Source organism: Lampetra planeri, chromosome 31 (assembly GCF_965212315.1).
Source record: "Lampetra planeri chromosome 31, kcLamPlan1.2.h2, whole genome shotgun sequence".
In the NCBI taxonomy this organism is placed as follows: domain Eukaryota; kingdom Metazoa; phylum Chordata; class Hyperoartia; order Petromyzontiformes; family Petromyzontidae; genus Lampetra; species Lampetra planeri.
The window spans coordinates 7,127,565-7,143,118 of NC_136137.1; the positions used below are offsets into that span (position 1 = coordinate 7,127,565).

The 15,554-nt window shown below is 50.6% G+C and overlaps 1 protein-coding gene across 4 annotated transcripts in view; it reads left to right on the top strand.

The window, feature by feature from the left end:
• The first annotated feature begins 327 nt into the window (after positions 1-327).
• Positions 328-15,554, top strand: part of GAD1 (glutamate decarboxylase 1) — a 53,392-nt gene continuing 38,165 nt past the window's right edge. Inside the window, exon 1 of one of the 4 annotated variants that reach the window (XM_078609163.1) lies at positions 328-493. The gene's annotated coding sequence lies outside the window, so the exon portion shown is untranslated. The other 3 variants (XM_078609160.1, XM_078609162.1, XM_078609161.1) reach the window with 3 other exon arrangements.

The following is a 15,554-nucleotide window of genomic DNA, read 5'->3' on the forward strand; positions in this document are numbered from 1 at the left end:
CGTGACAGTTGCGCGGTGCACAGACACTGCACTTGGGTGTGCACGGTCAACTCGTCAGGGTGATTGTGTGACTCTCTCATATGCAACGTTGGACTTTAATTATGTCACGGGGTCGATGAACTCTCGCCTCAATGCAGGCCTGAACCGTATCTCCGCGTTTAACCAAGGGTTGGTAGAACGGGTCTGGAACAGGTCCTGCCACTGATTCAGTTATCAGCCACCTGTTGTCAGAGGTGTCGATCAGGGCCGATTAAGCCAGGTGGGTGAGGGGGGAAGCTGTAATTAAAAGCCCCCAGGTGGAAACGGGTGAACCGCTCCTCACGATGTGGCCGATGAGCCAATGGCGAGGCTGCAGGAGGGGGTGGTGGCTGGCACACGGATATAACGATCTGGCTTGGACCAGAGAGACCGTGCACCGTTGTGGTGCTCAACTTGTGAATCGGCAGCAACGAGGGGACAACAGGCGGTTTGGCAAGAACCAGTCTTTGAGGCCGTGAGTTCAATCTTACACTCGCCCTGTAGTTGCGGCGAGATGGTTTATTTGTGGGTGGAGGAGAGTCCGTGATCGGGCTTTGCTTGCACGAGGACCTGGTTGGGAATGCAGCCTGTTTGAGAGCAAGAGGACGCGCAGGAGGTGAGGGACCCAACTGACGTAGGGAGGTTTTAATGACCGGAGCTTCGGCAAAGGAAGTCGGCAGCAGGCGAACGGGTGGGGCGGCCACGAGACGGGGAGCGACCAGCGGTGTTTGCTCGGGCGATCTCCAGTCCGGAGGGCTGGTAGGGTGGGGTGGAGATTCTGCAGCGATAGTGGTGGACGGGGTGCAGGCGAGGCAGGGAGAAGGGCACGGCCCCAGGTCTCCCCGAAGTGCCCTCCTCGGCGTGCCCTGCTTGGGCTGGGAAGGCGGGCTGACCAAGCCGCGTGCGGAGCGGTGTCCGCGAGCATTGGGGCTGGCGGCTCCGACACCGGGTGGAGGGCGAGCACACACGAGAGGGCGGTGCGTGTGTGTGTGTGATCCCGTCGGGACTGGGTTTAAATGTCAGTTGTTGCCAGTTCCCTGCCGTGCTGGATTGTGGAGATTCTTTGGTTTGAGCACCGTATTTTTAAACCGACTCGACGCGTAATCCCGCAGTGTCGCATACCGTCGGACTCCACCCATGGTTCGCGTCTTTAAATGCCCCGATTCTTTTAAAAATAATATCGACGGCATGCGAGGGTCATGTGGGGGGGAGGGGGGGGGGACCTCGCACGAGCTCACGGTTCGCCTTCCCAGAACCTGACGTAACAACTTCTAATTGATTTGCAACTTGCAGTGGTGAATTTTTTGTATCGTTGTGGCGGTTGGAGGACTTTGTATCTAATGTGGTATTTCACTGCACCGCGTGAATCTGCCAGGGGCCGTGCGGGGAACGCAAAGTCGGTGGGCCTGCGGTCTTTCTCGATTACACCAGTTGGTTATCGGGTTCCAAATTCGGCATTCTAACTAATTTGTTTTAAACCTTTATCCAGTTCTAGATTTGAAGCTTTCGGGACTGCAAGGATTCATACCCCCTCTCGATACGTTCTATTCATTGGCTACCACATTCTGATAAGCCTCCCCCTTAACTTGTATTTAAGAGCTTGCATCTTGAATCCCTGCCTCACTTGATGCAGCAAATCTGGCTGTGACGGTCCCACCTGATGACGGAGACTTGTGTTGCCTCCGAAACGTCGTGATTGTATTTTATTTTTATTAATTTAAATTTCATTTTTACCTACGTAACTTTACCGAAAGAACTAAGAGTATACTTCATCCAGTTGCAGGGCTTGACCGTATGATCTCATGAGTGGTGAAATAAGCATCTGCAATGGCTATTGTTCAATACAGACACAGCCAGGGTTTGCGCCTGACATCTCGAAGCTGCTGAAATTGCTGTTCTACCATGGCCATTATGAACTTCCAAAAAAACATACGATTTTTCATCCGCTAATGTTAAATCGGTTATCTAACACGGCCACGTTGAGCCTCTTGTGGTAAGAGGGACGCCCAAAATACCCAAGGCATGAGTTTGAGATCTCAGCGGTGCTGAAGAGGGTTACTCGGATACTGGCCATTGTGAATCTCTGAACGGAAGGCGATGGTGGCGCTAGGCATAAGCAATTGAAGCAAAAACTCGCCTAACACATGGATGGATGGGTGGGTGAGCGCGGCAGATGATTAAATTTATCCAGAAATTCCTCCCCGAGTCTCCAATTTTTTTTTTTTCAAGGAGGCTTCCTCCAAGTGTCGATCCCCAATGTCACTAATTGGGGATGTTCGGCTGATACCAGTTGCATGTTTTTTTTCCCGTGAGAGGAAATCCTGAGAACCCGAAGGAAACCCATGCATGATAATTGGGTGGATGGGGGAACATACAGACACCATAGACACCACAGACGCCTGAGGTGGGAATCGAACCGTAGAATGTTGCGTGAGGCGTGTAGTTCAATTGCGCTGCCCTATTAATAAAAATCGAGGCGCATACAATAACGGTCAATTTCCTCCATAAACACAAGCTAATTAGTTTGGGGAAAACCAACGAATACTATCTGCATCCTACTACATTTTCTATTTTTGTCTTCCATTACGCTTCCTACGAATATATTTATTTTGTCTCTAACTCCTTCTGTCATCTGACGGCATCTATTCTGTCATCTCCCTGTGTCTTATCTCTTGTTTCTATCTCTTCTGTGAGCTCACTAGGATTTTTTATCAACGGAAATAGCGCCTCACCCCCCTACCCCCCCAATATAATTTCTGCTTCGGGCCCTCTGCTCTTGCACCTGGGGGGGGGGGGGGGTGCGAGATGCCCTTTCTGGGGCTGCGAGACGTGGCCAGATAATATATTTTTTAGAAGGTAAATCCTCAAACCCATTAAGCACGGACACGTAAGTACAACTACTGTGTTTTGTCAAACCTCTATTTGCTAACATACATGTTTTAACCGATTGAGAAACAAAGGGGGGGGGGGGGGTGCAAGGCTGCGGTAAAGGTTAAGAAGCGCTGTTCTAGAACAATTCTGAGAGCTCGGGGCTATCCGGGTGCTCCACGTGGCCATAATGGGTCTCGTAATCCGCACATTCCCAGATGTTCTTCTACACGTTTCTGGTATGGAGTAGTTATGTAAACAAAAAAATCTGGCGCTGCCTCGGGGCAACGTTGTGCGTACTTTGTGTGTTTTTGTTTTTTAACACCGTAAGGCGAGGGTGCAATACCGTAAGATGATTAAACAAAACTAAAATGTTTTTTTTTATAATATACTGTGTTGCACAGGCATGTAACGGCCCGACGCTTTTGTCAAATAAGCCCTTGCACAAAGAACGGATTGGGTGACGTTTCCGGCAATGACCCTTCGTAGCAAAGAAGGGCAATTGTCCCGAAACGTCAACCGTTGTTTCCTGTACGCTGCTGGATCGTGGTCTCTCTCTGTGCCATTGTCATCATTTGCGATATTAAAAGCGACATTTTTTAGATTATTTAGCAAATACAATAGAATACGGTCATTATGGATAGGTCGCACATTTGTACTCTAGCCAGTAACGTAATAAATTAACAGAAAACACCCCTCCTGCACGTACGTCTCCCCTTTTAATTTAAACGATGAAAGTAGTCTCGTAGTGGTGGTGCCTCCCGTCGACACGCTACTCCTCGCCATCCTTGCAGCGTTCCGGAAAATACCGAGGTGAGGAATGAAACCGAGTGTGACTGTCTGAAGTAAGGACCAGGGTCTGGGAGGAGGAAGAGAGGGGGGGTGTTAGTAGGTCTGCGTTTCGTAACAACACCTACCTTGCCGTGACTCACCCTTCCATCACCACCCACCCCCAAATCACCACCCACATTCTCGCCAGACATCAACCGCCCCCCCCACCACCACCACTACTATCAGCAAGCAGCCTCGGGCAGCCCAGCCTCGCTGACTGTCCGCCACCGCTGCCTTAGCCAACATTCGCTCGCCAAAGCCCTCTCGACCGCACGCACGCGCCACCCAGCAGCAGCAGCGGCAGCAGCAGAAGCAGCAGGAGTGTGAAGCAGGGGAGGGAGGAGGAGGAGGAGGAAGGGGAGCGCATTCAACAAGCCAGCCAAGCCAGCGGACAATCATCCACCCGAGTACAGGTGTGTGTGCAGAGGTGGGTGAGATGAAACCGGGCCGCGCGCGTGTGTACACGTGCGCATATGTGGTGCACGCGTTTGCAAACCTGCGCTAGCGTGTGTTTCTAATATACATACGCGCGCACCAATACACGCGCGTGCATACGGGCGTGCAGGTGAGAGTAGTGCGCGCGTGTATTTATATTTGTGTGCGTACATTTATGATTTTATACGTGGTGGTTTTTGCGCGTGGTTTCTAATGGAAAAGCGGGGACTATTATCAGAACCGGCGCCGTGCCTCCACCTAGGAAGATAAAGGCGTCCGGGTGTGATCCTGGCCACACCACAACCCCCTCTTGTACTGTCGACCTTCATGAGGTGTTCTATGACAGCATTTGCCCCAACAGTCTGTTAAGACTGAACGGGAGAGCTTTTTTCACATTTGTGTAATTATAGTTGCATTTTTGCGGCGCTTTTTAAAATTATGTATTTATATCAAGGTGGTGCATGTGTACGTGTGTACTCTTCTCTCTCTACACGTGCATGCGTATCATATGGGCCGCAGCCATCGTCATAAGCGAGTCGGATCTGAACCGCTCCAGTGCCACCCCAAGGTCTGCTCGGCCTTAATTAGTGCGATGTGTAATCGTCAACGCTGGGGATACAAAAGGCGGCCGGGCGTGATGTTGACTACACACCCTGCGAGCGCCGTCGTGGTCTTAATAGGTGCTTGCAATCTTCACTTCAACAATATCTAGGTTGTACAGGGAGGGTATTTGCACTGACGCCTGGGTTGTGTGTAATGAACGTATACTATGGGGAGCCGTAGTGCAACGGTTAGCGCTACGCTGCGCTACGAACTTGTCGGGCCAGAGTTCGATTCCCGTTCACGATCAACGCCCGGTGACGATTATCTAAACGGGTCCTGGATCTCCCCTAGGTCGATTTTGCCTCGTGAGTAACCTGGTGCGGCGTGTAAACATCGCCACGAGGGAGACAAAGACGGCCGGGCGTGGTGCTGGCCACCCACTCCCCCCCCCCCCCACCTCGTGTGCCGTGCCGGCCTTCATAGGTGCTCGCTAACAGCACTTGCCCGAAAAGTGTTCGGGCTATACGGGGGATCTTTGTACATGCATATACTCGTTTAAGTATATTTATTTACATATACGTGTTTTTTTTAAGATTACGTTTTATTACATCCGTTTTAATTACCGGTAACCGTTCGGGAAAAAAATCGATTATCGTTTTTTCTGCACGAATATAACTGCCGAGCACTAACGCTGGAGTTGTATCTTTATTAACCAAGCGACGTAGGGACCTTCTACCGCTTCATAGTTCATCGGATTTCTCCCAGAATAAATTATTCCGAGTCTGCTATCGCAGCGGACTTGCAATCCAGAAATCGTCGGGTTGGATTCGATCTCCAGGCGCGGCAGCAAACGAAACGAATGGGCAACGTTTATTAAGTTATACACGCAAGCATGAATGACTATTCCTCGGTCGATCGGCAAGTTGCGTCCGGTGGGGTAAAGTGTGGGTACACCCCCCTCTCTTCTTTCAAAACGTCCGATCAGCGTGGAGGAGGAGACCAAATGCCGTCCGGGGAAATCCATCCTTGTGGCGAGGCCCTTATGCGAGCAGTGGCTGCGCCTTTTACTACCCCCCTTTGTTAACTTGAGAAACGAGGGCACGATCTCGCCACGCGGTGACCCGGGCTGCCGTCCCGTTTGTACGCGCGCGTGCACCCGCTACCGACGCTCCACTCGACAACTATCACCGTTTTCTGACCTTTCCGAAAACGGTTAATCGATTCTGGAAACTGTTACCGATTTCCCGATTCTATCACTCAACAACCCCCCCCCCTACAATATAAAATCGCAATTAAATCTAACGATATCTCTGGCTAATTGCGAGGTTAATTAACCCAACGTGCCATTTTAATCTGAATCTCCAAAGTGACATCTGGCTAAGTTAAAGGACGTCGATCAAAAATATAAAATCCGTATCAATTGCTGATGTGGTAACACAAAAAAGGAACTTTAATAGAAGACTATTAATCTCGCTGCGAGCTCACCTGGCTAAATAAAGGACGTAATAAAAAAATGAATGATCCATATCAATTGCTCGTCACCTGTGGTTCAATAAAGGACTTCGATCCCAACGACAACGCCACAACGAATCTCGATGGGGCTTCGCCTGGATACATTAATTCTCGTGTACAAATCGCACCAATAAAAAAAATCTACTGCGATTGGAATGCCGCCCTCCCCCTGCCGCCACTTCGTTTGGTTCTTTGACCATACTTCACCGCGCGGGTTAGTAGCGGGGAGGTGGTGGGGGGGGGGGGGGATTCGTGTGCGAGTGCAAAGACCGGTGGAAGATATCCTTCGGATGCGAGAGCCCTGCCCGGGAATCGAACCCGACTGGAGCCGGGTTTACGGCGCAGTGCGCTAACCACTGCGCCACCGCTCAATCCCGGGGCGAAAGCACGGTCGGTCAAAAATAATATTGCGTATAAAGTGCTCATTACAATTGAATATGGAATGTTAGATAAAGCGGGGCAATCGGGGAGTACACGACGCTCTCTATAGGCTACCATAGCCATCACCCCGGACCGTAGCTTCAACAGGTGCTCGCTGACTAACAGGTGTGCACGCGCATTGCCATGCACAACAGGTGAACGCGTACAGGTGTGCGCGCGTGAGCTGAGCTCATCAGTGCACTGCGCTACGCTCACGTGCGTGTGTGTGTGTGTGCGTGCATGTGCACGGCGCGTGTGCACGTTTTTCTTTGTATGTAGCGCAGCGTTTGGCCGTCGGCGCTTCGCGACACGGCGACCCGAGTTAGATTCGCGTTCACGGTCAACCTCACCTGGCGAATACCTGTACCGGTGACGATGAGCGTCTTTCCCCCCCGGCCTAACTCGACTCATCCTTTTTTGTTTGTTTTAAACACGAGTTACCTGGTGCGGGGTGTATAAACGTCGACACTGGGTGAGACAAAGGCGGCCGGCCGTTTGTGCACGTGCTCTGTAAAAGCACAGTGCTTTGCCCCAGGGTGCTGTGTGGATGTATTTGCGCGTCGTACGGTATATGGCTGTGTAGTTGTCTAATCTAATAACTATGACTGTGTACTGTATCAACACGCACACACTTATGCATTACACGTGTTTTTTTTTACTTTTGGAGGGCGGGTGGTTGACTGCGCTAGGGTTCGAGATATGCAAGTGCACGCACGGGTACACGACTACGTGTACTTCTACACAAGTATACGTGCGCTCATCTACGTGTTTTTTAGCAACTGCGTGCGTGCAAAAGCAACTTTGTTGAGGTGGTGTACGTGTGTATACGATACAAAGGTTGTTAAACGATAACCGGTAAATCGTTAACCGTTTTCAGAATCTATTACCGGTTCAGAAAGTCAGGAAGCGGTAACCTTTTCGAGTTGCGTTATTAGTAACCAATGCGCTAATTTATTTCGCACGTGCAACCAGTAACAAACCGCACGGCGGGCGAGGTCATCGCTTAGCACACTTGCCCTTGTTTTTATTCAGTTAAGAAGATAAAGGTGCAGCCCTGAAATTGCTATGCTCATGCGACTGTTGTGGGAAGGGCCTCTACGAGTAGGGGGGCTTTGTAATGGTATTTGGCCTACTCTGCCACGCTAACCAGTTGACTTGGAAGCGGTGGCTGTACCCCATCCAGGCGTGACCTGCCAAATTGACATGACAGTTTTAAAAAGGTGTATTGCTGAAGTTGTGCAGAAACCCGTTAACCGGCTTTCGCTGGAGATTTGTTTTAATGCGGTTACTGGTAATGCAAATACTGCAAACGTTTAACAACCTTACGACTTGATGTGCGATTTAACAATCGCCCAGGACGTGGACGATCTCCTCCCCTCGAAAGCTAAGCCGGTTTGGAGCCTGGCCAATGCTTCGAGTGACCATCACGTAAAAACAGGTTTGCGATAGTTGGCCACGTGGTGGGCAGCATTGGGCAGTGCAGCAACATTCACAGTTGTACGGTACTTCTATGCTCCAACGCCTTCATCACGCACTGACCAGCGTGTTTTTTGTAGTGTGGTCAAATAAATGCCATCACCCGAAGGGGCCTGGAGCTGTCCCTCATCCAGCAGTGGAGAGACGGACTGTACGCCCCCACGTACGGCAACACACACACACGGTCCGTGCTCTTGGGCGGTTGTGCCATGGCCCAGCAGCAAGCTTGCTGTTGCAGATGCTTACGGTTCGACATCCAGCGGCCGCCCTGTTTAATACTGCCGGTGGTTAATGAGCCGTGTGGATACGCGCCCGCTTGTTTACACTGCGGACGTCCAAGATCCCTTGACGTAATTCCACCCTGTGCGTCGGCGTCGCGGTCCAAATGTGCCACAACTTTTTTTTTTAAATAAAATGACCCGACCCGCGGTCGCAATCATCGGCCCTCCACCCCCCCCCCACCCCCCCCCCCCCCCCCCATTACGAATATTCGGCAGGATCCTCCTGAGAAAGAGGGTCGTGAGACTCGGTGAGGCATCTCCCTGGGTAAGGAAGCCTCACAATAAGAATGATGCGATCAAGTCACTGCTGGGGAGGTGGGGGGTGGCGGGGTGAGGAAAAGGGAGGCCACCTGAATGGGACGCGATAGGATCGACGTGCTCGGATTTGTAATGAAATCTGTGGAATCGGATTTAAAAACATTCCATCTCCCGATACGGTCAACGCACGAACATGCTGCACAGCCCCCTTTGTCACTCCACCGTTGGATGATAATAGACCCCCCCCCAGGTCGTCCGGTTCGTGACAGGCGGGGGGGGGGGGGCTATTTTGACCATACCTCACCACGCTGGTCAGTGCGGGTTAGTGAAGGCTGGGGGGGGGGGGGGGAACGGCAGTACACGTCGGAGCGTAGAATCAAAGTACGGGGATGCGAGTTGACGCGAGCTCGTCAACATAATAATCCTCATCGGCCAGTCTCGATTCGCTGCTGGATGGATGGGTCTCCCCAGGTCGTGGCCATCTCTCACGGTCGCGCCGTGCCACATTCCACCTCGTGCCGGCAACAGCTCGTTTCGTCGCTCCATCTCGTCCGGTGAAGGGGGGGGGGGGGGGGTATCCATCTCTCCTTTGATTGACACTGCTGTTGGTCTTAACCGGTGCACATCATCCCCCCCGTGACAGTCGCCAGGATGTCTCTCCTCGCTTGTCCCCTGCTCTTTTGGTGTCAATAAAGCTTTTTTACAAATCTGCACACGCGCACGCACACACGCACACACACATACTGGACTCATTATATGACGCAACCATCCCCAAATTCTGCTTTAAAATACGGGGACGGAAAGTGCGGGTTTTTTTAAATAATGCGGCCAACACGGTAATTAAATTCGTGGTGGAGGTTGGGGGGGGGGATCCGTTACATATTTTCTGACCGCAAATCTCATAGTTTGCCGTATCTGCCTTTAATGGGTGATCGTTAACAGCCCCTGAAATGTGTGCTTGTCGAACTTCTTTCGCGCCGTACGTAGCCAACCGTGCTAATCTGAAGTGAATCCACGGCCTGTAAGACCGAGCCGCGGGGGGCCCTTTGTCTTTGTAATTGTTGATGTGTCTGATGTGTGGTGTTCTGTGTCGGGAGCGGATTGTGTAGCGGCTGGGGCACTGTTCCGATCCAGGTGTCCCGAGTTAGATTCCCGCTCACGGCCAATATTGGTGGCGAATAGCTGAACCGGTTCTGTGCGTCCCCCTGGGTCGAATCCTCCAGTACCTGGTGCAGTGTAAAACAAACAAAACATCGCCACTGGGGAGACAAAGGTGACCGGGCGTGGTGCTGGCCACCCATACCCCCTCGTGCCGTTCCAGCCTTCGTATGTGCTCACTAACTGCACTTGTCCCAACAGCCTGTTAAGGCTATACGGGGAAAGCAGGAGGGGGGAGGCTTTGTCTTTGTTTTGTAATGTACGCTCGAATTTACTGGCAGGGCAGTAAGCTAGCACGGACGGACGCGTGTGATAACGGAGCCAGAATAACTCTCCTGAAGGTCGCGGAACGATGACATTAGCCGGGTTGACAATCCGACCTTGGAGGAATAAAAATGATCGTCCGATGGTGAAACACGTGGGTGTGGTGTACATTCGCCGCGTCGCTCGCAAGGTTGCGAGTTCAAATGGTGGTGGAGGGGCGGGGGGAGTCGATCAACCCAATCGTCCCTCCCCCGGCAGGGTCGATAAAATTAGTATCCACTTCTCTGGAGAAATCGGCAGTGGGGGGTCCTAATGGAGAGACTCGCTCCCGCCATAGGAAATGTGGAATTCGCACCACCGGATACTGCACGGCTGTAAGTGAGTGGGGCGCAATAGGCGAAACATCGCTTGGGTTTGTTTTTGACTTCGACAGAACAGCGCTTGGGAGGCAAAAGGGTTGGTGGATCACGTCGAGATTTAAGAAGCTCCCAAAGCCGCTGGGCAGCCAGGTGTGGCTAAGGTGGGGGGTGGGGGGTGGGGGCTGTGCAGAGAGAGTGGGTGGGTGAATCCGTCGGTGTGGGACCACCGTATCGGTGTCCATCATCTCCTCGTACCGCGGTGCCCTTCCCACACTAAGAACCCAAACTCCCTCGATACAGGGTGGCCCGAAAGTAAGGACACCATATAGGGTTATTTACTGTATGTCGGTATGGACTTCTTTCGCACCGAATGCAACCAGCCGTGCTAAGCGGAGGTAAGATTTTTGAAATGTCATTGTTTTATTTAAGTTAATGTTTTATTACCGTTATTTATGTCAAATGCTTCTCTCGTTTCCAGTGGGGTCGCATAAAATCCGTTTATTAAAACTCTTATCAAGAACCCTGCGAATTCGAACGAAACATAGTTGAAGAATGGTAAAATATTACCCCTAAAAATATAAATATATCCTAAAAATGCATTTAAAAATATTATTTATACATGCGTTTAATGTCAATGGACGTCTGTTTTTGGGATTCGTTAACTTTACATCGGTAAATGATTGAATTCGGAATTGTATTTGCAATATATATACCCACTTCCCTCCTTCCCTCTATAAATCTTGGGTCCCTCGGCCTGAATCTGGCGCCGTCTCCACGACGTCTTGAATGCTGATAAATGTTTCAGCTACACTGCCCTCTGCTGACGACGCCGGAGCCTGCAGAGACCTACAACACCTGTTATGCATGGTCCATGCTCTGTCCAGGGCTACATCTGCTTTGCGTTCGATATTGGACGCGGTCGGCTACATTTCGGGCTATATGGTCAGATGGGCACACGGATAACATCTCCTACTAATTATATATCTGGGCAAACCACAATTCCTAACGAAGCTCCTTCCAAGCAAAAACATATCTTAATGGGTCTCATTTCGTTAAATAAATGACCATCAATCAAACGCGACGTCAGGCCACTTTGTATCAGCGTGTCTGTGCGTTGGGGCAAATGCTTGTTCGCAAGCACCTAATTGTCTGTGCGGATCTGTGCGTGTGCATGCGTGTGTGCGATGGACGTGTGTGTGTGTGCGTGTGGGGCAATCGGTAGTGTAGTAATTGGTGCGCTTCTAACGACCCCGAAATACTTTCACCGATCCTAGCCCCCCCCCCCTAGGTCGACTCGGCCTAAACGGAGCATCTGGTGCGGTGTCTAAAACGTCGGTATCGGGGAGACGGGCAGTAACCGGACGTGTTGCTGGCCACGCTCTCCTCCGTCGTGTGCCTTGCCAACCCTAATAGGTGCTCGCAGACAGCATTTGCACCAATAGTCTGCTAATAATAAAACGTATGCGTGTGTAAGTGTCTCTATAATTCTCGTGTCGCGGTCATCGTCCTATTTAATGTTCTGAAATCTGTTAACACACGTACGTTATAAATATATACATGTATCACCATCGTACTACTAAAGCACGCATACATGAATGTTAATATACACTTGCAATGTTTGCTGATATACATACACACACACACGAAATGTATCGACATAGGGGGAGCGGTGGCGCTGTGGTTGACGCGCTGCATTATGAACGACGCCGTCTGAATTCGATTCCCCGCCATAAATTACATAAAACGAACTCGACAATCGTATAACACACACTGGCCTTACCAGGAAAACTATAACGAACGACGTTTCGGGCAATGACCCTTAATTCAAATATCTCCCCCCTCGCCCTGCACGCCGTGACCAGCGTGGTGAAGTATGGCCAAACGCTCCCCCCAGCCACCCCCGCCTATGACCAGCAGCCGATTGACAAAGGGCTCCAAGTTATTTCGTTGTCTTTGTATCCATGCGTGTTGATTCTCACGTGATCCAACGTAGTATATATTACACAGTGCAAAATATGTACATTTGTATCTATGCAGAGGTGTTTCCTGTATATATAGTAGTGTGCATTTGTTTTTTTTATATTGAGTACGATTTGTACTACAGTGACATAACCCATTTCCACGCTGCCTTCATAAATTACGCCAGATTCCATTCCATTCGTTTGTTACATATATATGCACCTACTATTCTAAAATAAATGTGCACAATTTCGCATGCGTTTTTCGTGTACGTGCAAAAGAACGCACGAAATGGATAGCGTTGTCCACTACCTTCTCCGGTAGACGGGTCACGAACGAACAAAAACAAACTGAAGTGTACACAACAAACACGTGCAGAGATGCACGTCTGCAAATGGAGCGAGAGACGACGGGAGGAGGAATCAACCACGAAGATTGGAGAAGGCACGCTGGGTTGGAAGCCTCCAAACTGTTAGGACGCGGGGAAGGGGGAGGGCTTGGGCACGACTCGGGGCTAGACGAGACGGTGCCAGACGGCCAGGGATGGGTGACGGGACGCCAATGCAACGCGACGCGTCCGAGAAGGCGCCCGACGGGCAGAGATGGAGCGATGCAGGAATCTGTGTGCAGGTGCCAAGTGGATTCTTAACCATCGTAGGGTCGTTGAGTATAAGCGGCGGGTTGCGATTAGCCTTCATCCAGCAGTGGATCAATCATAGCCGCCGCCGCTGCTGCTGATGATGATCTTCTCCCAGAATATTTAGGACTCGCGATCTTAGCCTCAATAATTCCTGAAGGTCGATCGGTCGGAACGTCCAGATGATCGTAATGATAATAGAATAGCGCGCGCGCGCACACACGTGTCGTGTTTTTATAATTATCCCTGTAAGATATTCGTATATTGCCTCGCCGTAAATATCCGGAGAAGAGCGGGATATTGTATTGAATCTGTCCCCATGAACATGTTATTTACGCGTATGCCTAGACTGAGTTACCTGGTACGTAACACATTTTCCAATTAGCCATACAAAAAAAACCGTGCGTGATTTGTATACTGTATACACATTCACAGCGCACAGACGAATATAAGCCTCGTCCGTATGAACTTGAATGTCACCAGCGTGGTGAAGTATGGTCAAGCAGCCCCTCGATGCTGAGTGCGGGGGATATGCCTTCATCCAACAGTCAACTGACAACAGTTACATATGTGTACAGTACTTAATGTTTTATCCTAAGTGTATAAAATACACATATCGTAAATGCGTATTCGTAGTAGATATATATGTTTTTAATATGCACAAGCGCATACCTTGGCAAACACAAAGATGAATGTCCCCGATTTAGCGATATTTCATACAAAGACAAAGATCCCCTGAATGGCTGTTGAGACGAGTGCTGTTAGTCGGCGTCAACGGAGGCAAAGCGCTTCGCACAAAGACCGAGCTGGCGTGTGGCCCAGACGCACGCCCGGCCGCCTTTGTCTCCCCAGTGCCGATGGGTTTTTACACCGCACCCAGATTTATTTAAATTTTTTTAACGCCGAATTGACCTAGGGGGAGGCCCCAGTAACCTGTCCGGAATAGTTTTGCCCAACCGATGTAATCCGTCCGGCGGGAATCTTGACTCTGAATGCTCAACTCGGGATCGTCTCACAATGCCGCCAACCGCCGCGCCACGGCTCTCCCCCTAAGAAGATCGTAACGAGAGGCTCACGTGAAGGCGCGTGCGCGACCATTGCATATGTAGCGAGCAGCGGTCTCGCTACGTTAGCCGTGCGTGTCCAACACAATTTGAATGATGGTGCTATCACCCCGCCTCCCCATCACGCATCCCCTCTACCCCACCCCCCACACACCACGTTACCCCCATCTTATCCCATCGCACGCAATCGCCATCGCACCAACAGCAGCCGACATTCGCCACCTAAGTGGCGGTCACGTCACAAAGGCGCCTGTGCCAGGCTAGGTGCACTTTGAGGCCACGTGAAGCGTCGATGGCTCGCTGGCAGGAGGTCTCGGAACACACCCAGGTGCCGTGGGTTGACTGAGATGACTGACATGCCCCCACCACCTGTGCTTCCTACTGTGCCAAATGTTGCAGTATTATATCCGCCTGGTATTCCGCTCGTTGTTGTGAGCGTCGCTCCTGGAATGCGACTGCCTCCTTCACGAGCCTCCTCCCATGAAGGCCGATTTTGACACCGCTGGTACCAATCGTCGGCAAGTCCACACGGCTGCACATCCTCCTCCTTTGTAACACATCGGTTCAACTCTTCTCCGAGCCCGTGCCGCACCCGTTTAGCCGCCTCCGTTCTCCGGCCAAACAGAATCGACACTCTTCACTCGCTCGTCATCCGCACACCATTCTTAGTCCCAACACCACGTCGCATATCGCACGCTCGTTACACTCACTCGGATCGTGGGTTTTTTCCACGCAGTTCAAGCGAAACGTCGTATTTTGACTGCGATTTTGTTTTTAATTTTGTAAGATAGTTGTTGATTATATTAGCCGTGAGTTGGAACAATAATAATGATCCGCGCGCTTTTGACAACGATTGTACACGACCACGTGACAATGTGCATTTGTTTTGACTGTCGGGTGGCGGAGGGTTTCACTACAAAGACAATTGGGCCAGGTCACTGGCCGCGCACAAACCAATGGTGAACATTACTTATACAGATGTTTGTCAATCCGCTGCTAGATGGAAGGCCTCCCCACGCCGTATCGATCGGGCGGGGGGAAATTGTTTGACCATACTTCACCACGCTGGTAAAAAAATGATGGTTTGGTTATTGAAATAGGAGGGAGCGGATTTAAAATCGTAGCGGTTGCTCCAATTACAAACCAGGCTCTCCGATAGCGGAGACAAGATCGGCGGACTTTTTTACGTATGATTTGGTGTGTGAATGTGGGTTCACACAGTGTTGTACGTGTGAGTATTTACACAGCATACGTGTTCTGTACACACAATACGCGTGTCTAGCCGTGTGTGCAGGTGTGTTTATGGAGCCGATAAGCGTGTCTGCTTATACCACTGCTTATATGCATGTCCAATGCATCACAGTGAAATATATACATTGTGTATATATGTGTGTTCGTTATATACATATGTACGCTTGTAAAATGTGTAATTAATAATTGTCCGCTCGCATTAATTTCCGGCATAAGACCA